Raw genomic sequence first — 8,120 nt, forward strand, 5'->3', positions numbered from 1 at the left:
GAAACAGGGTGGGGGAGGTGCTGATTGAGTTCGTCCGTCACTTGCTCCACAGTGGCACGACGGTTCAGCGTGACAATGCGCTTTAATACCCGGCGTGACCTGTCACTCATGATTTTCTTTCGCCCACTGTTCCGCTTCCCCGATGTGGTTTTCCCGTGTGTTGTGTAGGCCGTCATCAACCTTCGACACTGTCCCACGCAACACACCTAACACAGTAGCCACTGCCGTCACACTCACTCCACATAACCGCACACCAACAATTTGCCCTCTTTGAACATCTGAGAGGTCTCCCATTTTACACTACCTCCGTCTGCTGCAGCCACTGGACACTGCTGTTCCACTGCTCCTGACGTAGTATGGAGACTGACCTAACACAACACCACCAGCGGTCCGGCGCTGCGGGCGCCACGACACCACTCCAACCCATACATCTGACGTGTTGCCAACTACAGGTGTTTCCATTTTTCTGATCACCTTCTGTATTTTCAAGCACTGTGTAACAAAGATACTGCATTTTAAGTATGTTACAGAGAGTAGAAAGAGAGATATAAACACAGATATAATCTGAGGTGTAAACTTTCGTTTTCAAAGTGGTAAATTTTACGCAGATCAACCACTTTGATTCTCCTTCATGCTGGTTCCTTCAAATTCTGTTACACAGGGCTGAACACTTTTGAGAAGAAAAGATCCTAAATAACTTCATTGCTTAGTAAAAAGCAATATCTTCTTAAAATATGAACAAAATTATGTTTTTATATGAACAAAATTATGTTATAACACTTTAAGCCCAAATAGCCTAAAACCTAAATATGGTTAAACCATACACATTTATATTACTGCTAAAGAAACCATATTTCCGTGTTCACAAGAGCCAGAAATGTTTTTATACTTAATTATATATGCACAAAAAATGTAGAATAAAATTATATGTAGTGGAACTCCGACTTTTACACATTAATAATTCAAAAATATCCATCTTTTATTCATTTAAAAATATGTAATCACAGACTTTTACACTAATCTATGTATCAAATGCTTTCTCCTTGAAGACCAGAATTTCACTGCTTCGTCCCCGAAGACCAGTTGAATTTTAGAATCATTTCAATTTGAGATTTGCCAAGTTTGATAAAAAATGTAATGCAGTAGCATTGTTCAAATTTTTAAGTGACTCTGTTAAAAAAAATCTGGTGCCACTTACTTATACCTTTTCACTCATCGGCTGTGTTTCGGCGACTGATTGATTCAGGCAGGCTACAAAGTAAAAAAAAAAATAGTATTTATCAAGTCATGTTCCCTAACTATGTTCGTCTACTTCCCTCCGAAAAAGAGTTAAGGTTAGATATTTTTTGGACAATCCACGTACGACAAATCAGCAGGGAAAAATGAATTTAGGGGCACAGCGACGCAAAATGACTAAATACGGGCCAGTAGTCATGAAAGACGCATATCATTAAAACTGTTGTTCAACAGCAGCTTTATAAGATATCAGATTATAAGAGACAGGTCATTTGCTTTCATTTCCTTTGAATATAATACGGTTTAAATAATTTTAGGAATATATGCATTGTCGTGAGCTCACTTACTTCTAGAATTCTATACGCATATCATGAGGTTTCGAGTTGCTCTGCTCCAAGCAGTTTCTAGTTTTGTCAATAGATGTCAGAAAGTGCTCATAGTTTGTCCCGTCCTGTCACTGTGGAGAGGTCAACTACAATCATAACTAGTTTAATTCCAACTCAATCAAAAGAGGTCAACTCTTATTCGTATGTTGAATCCAAACAAGTTTTCTTCCAGACAACTGCTAGGGGAAGAACGTTTGATAGTTAACTTCACTGGAATGTGATCACTTTCAAGAGAGTCTAAAACATCGATTTGACTCTTTCCCGTAAGCTTAGGTTGAGGTGATCGGACACATGGCATGTTGATTTGGAGATTTGTGCACAAGGCTTGTTCTGACATCGGTTTTTATATATCTAGGAAATTTCACATCCCAATTGTTATGGAAGGAAATGAAATTTAAATAGCGAGATTTGAAGCTAGCAAACAAATAAATAGGAAAGATACATAATAAAATATCAATGAAAAGAAACTAAACCCTGAGACAAACATGATTGCGTTTGATGAAGGTATTCCGACAAGGGAACATTTTATATTGATAGTAGCATTGCCCAATCAATGAATGCAAAATCGATAGAGTGAAGAAAAGTGAGAAATCCAAAGTTTTATTGGCCGACACTAATAAACACAGGAGATACAGAGGAAAGAAGAATCTAGAATCATGTGAAGATAACAATGCAAATGATACACTGACACAGAAAGAACTTAAAAATATTCAAAGTAATCAAAATGAAATTTATACAGCAATATAGTAAGCAAATATTGTATCCATATAAATGCTCAATAACATCGTATGTAATGCAGTGCTGGCAACTAAGCACAAAATACTCGAGGCAAAACTGCTTCGACACTCTGGTTCGACTGTTATTTTTGTACTTCAATGGTTATATTATTGTTTGTGGTCTCATATTTTGGTTTCAACTAGATCGAATCGTGTACTGCATGTCCTCTTCCACATCCAAGATGCATAGAGGAATTCATATAGGAATATTCTCAAACGTTGGCAATACTGTACATCAAGACTTCATACGTATGGTTCTACTCATAATTAGATTTTCTAGATGTTACAATTTGTGTTCCGTACTATTTAACAACACTTCATTTTGTGCTCAGTTTGCAACACTGTATTACATACAATGTTATTGAGCATATCTGCAGGTACAATGTTTGCTTACTATACTGTTGCGTAAATGTCATTTTGAATACTTTAATCATTTTGAAATTCTTTGTGTCAGTGTATCTTTTGCATTGCTATCTTCACATGATTCTAGATCCTTCTTTCCTCTGTATGTCCTGTGTTTATTGGTGACGCCCCGAAAACTTTGGATTTCTCACTTATCTTCACTCCTTTTTCGATAGCGCATTGTTTGATTGGGCAATGCTACTTTCAATATAAGATGTTCCCTTATGAGTTCTATGTATTATCTGTCAGGAAAGTAAATGTACACCTGTTTTTCGAGTCTGGCATTCCTGCTCTCCATCCGTGAAGAGTATGAGAATTAAATCAATCAAATGTTTACTGAGGGGCAAAAGGAAAAGTTTAATCTGAATAAGACATTGCAGAGGGACACAAGCTGTGAATACGAATAGTGCATAGTGTAAATGAAGGACGACACCGAAAGAGAAAGCCAGAAACAGCTGTTAAACTTAGGAAAAAGAGTAAAATTTGTTGAAGTGGGAACATAAAACATAAATACAAAAAATACGCCGAAAACTAAATGCTCACCATGCCATGATCTTAGTGTAGTGGTTACGGTGCTGGCTTACAAATGCAAAGGTCGCCAGTTCGAATCTTCGATGAGGACATTTTTAAAATTTTTTTGTTTATAATACATGCAGCTCATGAGAGATGGTAAAAGAGGTCGTATTTAGTCTTTCGTAGCAATTATTATTGGTAAGGTTTAGTACTGATAATACTTTTTGTCTTTGCGTATTGCTTTTATTCTTTTCTTCATTTCAAAAGAGAAAAATATCCGAACAAATGTCACCAAAATTCCTCATATTTTGAATGTAAACGCCATTTGCAATTAGTAAAGAATAAAAATTGAACGTTCCGATGTAGCTGCAAAAATTAAAAAGAAAAACATGGAAGTAGACCATACTCATGGTTATTAAAAATACAATTTCTACATGCCTTACACCTCCCGACCACGTTTCTACGTTAGCAAGTAAGAGGTTTGTGTTTAGGTTAGGCTGGTCAATACGTTTTACAAAGGGGCCAGGTTTAGCTCTGACGCACCACAGGTGCGAGAAGGGAGCAAAACACTTTTTCTCTCTCCCTCTGTGTGTCTGTTTATCTATCTATCTGTATATATATAACACTATTTGTGAATGCCATAACCACCCTAATTTTCAGCGGATTGAGATGAAACTTGGCACAAACATTAATTGTTGAAATATCTTCAGTTCGTTAACCAGAATAATCAGACGAAAGTGTTCAAAATGGCGGCCCTTTAAACTCTTAAAAACTACCAAGGGAACCAAATTTCGCCCATAAATGGGTATTCAGAAAGTTTGAATAACTTTCCCTCTTTTACTGAAATATTTGTGTGCAGAGACTTATTGAAATATTGGACCCGATAAATCGCATAAAGAATGTTCACGCCCTTTTCGCTACGGTCAGGCTTTTTTTTTTTTTTTTTTTGCAGGACGGGGGTTATTTTCCTATCGGAACAAGATGATTGTTAGTGATGATATGAAATTACACATTGAATGTGAAGTAACTTGTGAAACGTGTTATTTGAAAGAATAATATAATAAATGTGCTTTCCTCTAACACAGAGAACTGTAAATCATGTAATTCGAGTTCGGGAGCCTGAATGGCGAGGAGTGTTATTTGATTTGCTTTTTAGTAACACATTGCATTGCAAATAAAGGTAGGCAACATTAGTGGTAAGTAAAGCAATAATAATAATAATAATAATAATAATAGGTGTTGTTTGTGGCAAGGCAATATCTTCCTCAATTCTTCTTCAAACGTAATAATTGTAACGCCATATCTCCCTTACAAACAAAATATTAGCAATTTATATCGGGAAAATGGGAAACTGTTGAGTGATGGGAGCAACGTTGGACAGTATGCACTCATAGTACTCAGAAAAATAAGTGATTTCAATGAAAAATGAACAAAGAGTCATTGCCGTGGGTAGTCATGGAGCCAAGCAGAGCCCTCTTTAGCCAAAATGTCGATAACTTATATCGAGAGAATAGGAGGTGATAGTGAGATGGGACCAACGTTGGACACCGCGGACCCATAAGGCGCATCGAAAAAATTAGGGGGAGGGCGGGCACCAGCCACCCTTACTTATCTCCACATAATAATATAAAATTATATTGTCGAAATACACACACGAGTTAGCTAGTAATATTTCATATTATTATTATTATTATTATTATTATTATTATTATTATTATTATTATTATTATTATTATTATTATCGACAGCGTCTTTTCATTACGTGTGCATGTTTGACATGAAGCCAAAGAGAAGATCCATCATTCGTAGAAAGAATAAGAATAGCCAGTTACTTTAATTGTGAACGACGGCGAAAAATACGAAAAGAGTGACCTTAGCGAAAAGAAACAATACTTTCTCTCAATTGGATGAAAGATCAAGCCGAGATAGATTCGAACTCGCATGGACGGTGCGAACATCCTGTTCATTGTCCACTTTTTTTTAAAACTGACTCACCGAACGTGTTTCAGTAACTTACTTATTGCTAATTTTACTTGCTTCACTCGTTTAACTTGCTTTTTCTAATAACTTATAACGACAGAGACACGAACACAGAAACATCGAGGACAGTTAAAAATCATAGATGCTCTCCCGCCGGGAATCGAACCCGGGACACCATACACCTAAGGCGCACGTGCTAGCCACTACACCAGCGGGCAGGGCACTGCTCACTCTCTGTGTCGTTAGGGATTACGACCACTGTATTGCAAGCTATCACTTCTGTGGGTTGTATACTATGATCACATGTTTCTTCTTTGCTGGAAGAGTTAAACCTACATTCTATGTAATACATGAGGTATTTAGATCTAAATCATCTTCATATAATGTAATAAAAGTGTCATGCTGGGAATAAGAAAAAGAACATTCCTTGGACAAAACGGAAACTATTGGCATTAGAAATATTTATCTACCAGGCATGCGCAGTAGTATATTTCAGAATAGTTACTGTTTAGTTCAGTAAACGAAGAAAGGGGTATAAAAAAGCAAATATGTCGAGTCAACGAGATCGACCAGAGTTGACAGGGGCGAAAGCAGATGTGTAGTAATACAACAACTTCGTTAAATTGATAATTGGTTCTTTATTCTGTAGTAGATCGTATCACAACTTTACGGGAGAGCAGAGAAAGACTTACTAACGCTGTCATATAGTAAGCTATAGTATCACGATCATACAGACACAAATGGATGTAACTTTGAGTACTACAACTTGGATTTAACGAAAGCCGTTTAGATTTTCAGTGGTTTGCATGGTTGTATAAGACACAAAAAGTTAAGACACAATACAATTCTTCATACCTCAGCTTCCAGTAACTAGATACATACAATTTCTGGATAGATACTGAAACTGCTGTCGGATTTTAATACATGACGTATTGCAGGATACAAAATGCTTTGCATTACTTGTTTGTTTGTAGACAACTACTAGCTTAGTTTTCTGAAAGGTTGTGTATAAACTAGAGATAGCCAATTCCGGAATTATTACTTTCCGGACTCCCGAAGGTAAAACCGGACTAATTCCGGAATTCGGAAAATTCCGATTTTGGAATAATTCCGGAATTCGGAAAAATCCGGAATTTAGAAATTTCTGATTTCGTAAACATTCCGGAATTCGGAACAATCCGGATTTTTTTCGAAATCCGGAGTTTTTCTCAATTCCGGAATTTTCTAAATTCCGGATTCTTCCCGAGTTCCGGAATTGTTCTGATTTATGGAGTTTAACTGAATTCCATAATTTTCCGAAATCCGGAAAGTGAAAGTCCCGCTTCCAAAAATTGAATTTATTTTGGTTAATATGAATCGTGGTGGAAATGTCTTTGACCAGGTAATGGCGACTCCTTTGAAAGAAATAGAGTATGAGAATTCAATCTGTCATATTTGTAGTTTCGTGTGGAGAAAATATAAACTTGAGAACCAACGGTTTAAGGAAAACTCAAGTTATTAATGTAAACTTTAATGTAAAAGAAAATAGTAAAGTTATTAATGTAAAAATAAGAAAGTTATTAATGTAAAAGAAATACGAAAGACATTTTGAATCGAAAAAATATAACATACAAGTTTGCAAGCGGAGACAAAGAAACCTAACGTAACCAGACTAAAGACGAATCGTTTACCGCGTAGCGATCAAGGTCAAGCTGTTTTCCAGGGCGAGTTTCGCGTTGAGTCGAGTTTGATAATGTCTCGCTCGCTCGTTCAGCTCGTTTTAACTCTTTTTTAAATAATGGCCTGATTAGACTGGAAAGCGAAAGCCATGAGAAATGTAAGCACTAATGTGAAATAATTTTTAGTGCTGCTCACGACAGGGGTGCGTCTCGTCTCGTAATTTTAGTGCATCTCGTGGGGCAATTTTTGTGTATCTCGTCTCGTCTAAATAACGAGAAGACAAGGTTTTTTTTTATTATTACGAGACAGCCTCAAATGTCGTAATCACCAATATAAGTATATACTGTTGTTCTTAAAATCAAGGCTGAGACCTGCACTGTCGAATTTTTGAGCCCAAGCAGAAGACCAACTCGGGTAGCTATATCAACCGGCACGGCTCGTATCAACTGAGCGAACAGCTCGAGTCGGCTCGGTTGGGATGAGCCGATGACCCGAGCCGGCTCAGTTGGAACGAGCCATCGACTCAGCTCAATTGAGCCGATGGCTCGAGCTTTCTCGGTTGGGATAGGTCCCCTACTCGGCTCATTTGAACCGGTTCAAGCCAGCTAAGTTGTAATTAGTCCATCGGCACGTTTCGATTCAGCTCAACTAAGCCGATGGCTCAAATCGGCTCGGTTGGGTGAGCTGTTGCTCGGCTCACTTCTTGGTTCGGTTCGATAGTGAATGAGCTGTAAGCCGAGCCGCTCGAGCCGTTGAGAAGCCTAAACCCGGTCCCAGCTGTTTTGAACATGTTTGGCTGAAGCGTATAACTTTTAACAATTTTTGGCTCGAGTCCGAAAACTTGCCCCTTCGGAACTCAAACCCAGAACGTGACCGATGTCCTTCCCTCCTGAAGACTTCTCGACGACCGAGATCGACAGTCAATTAGTTTTACTATTCAGATACAAACCGTATATCTTTTAAAGATTATACACGGTGTTGATATAATAATAATAATAATAATAATAATAATAATAATAATAATAATAATAATAATAATAATAATAATAATAATAATAATAATAATAAAAGTTTTAAACTTGCCGTTGAAGTTTGGCAAAAGTTACTTAAAAGAAGAGATTTCGGGGAAAGGGTTCCGTACCTTCAAGACAGTGGCGTAGGGAAGGGG

The sequence above is a fragment of the Thermobia domestica genome, chromosome 14 (genome assembly GCF_964235325.1).
Source record: "Thermobia domestica chromosome 14, izTheDome1.hap1.1, whole genome shotgun sequence".
Classification (NCBI taxonomy): domain Eukaryota; kingdom Metazoa; phylum Arthropoda; class Insecta; order Zygentoma; family Lepismatidae; genus Thermobia; species Thermobia domestica.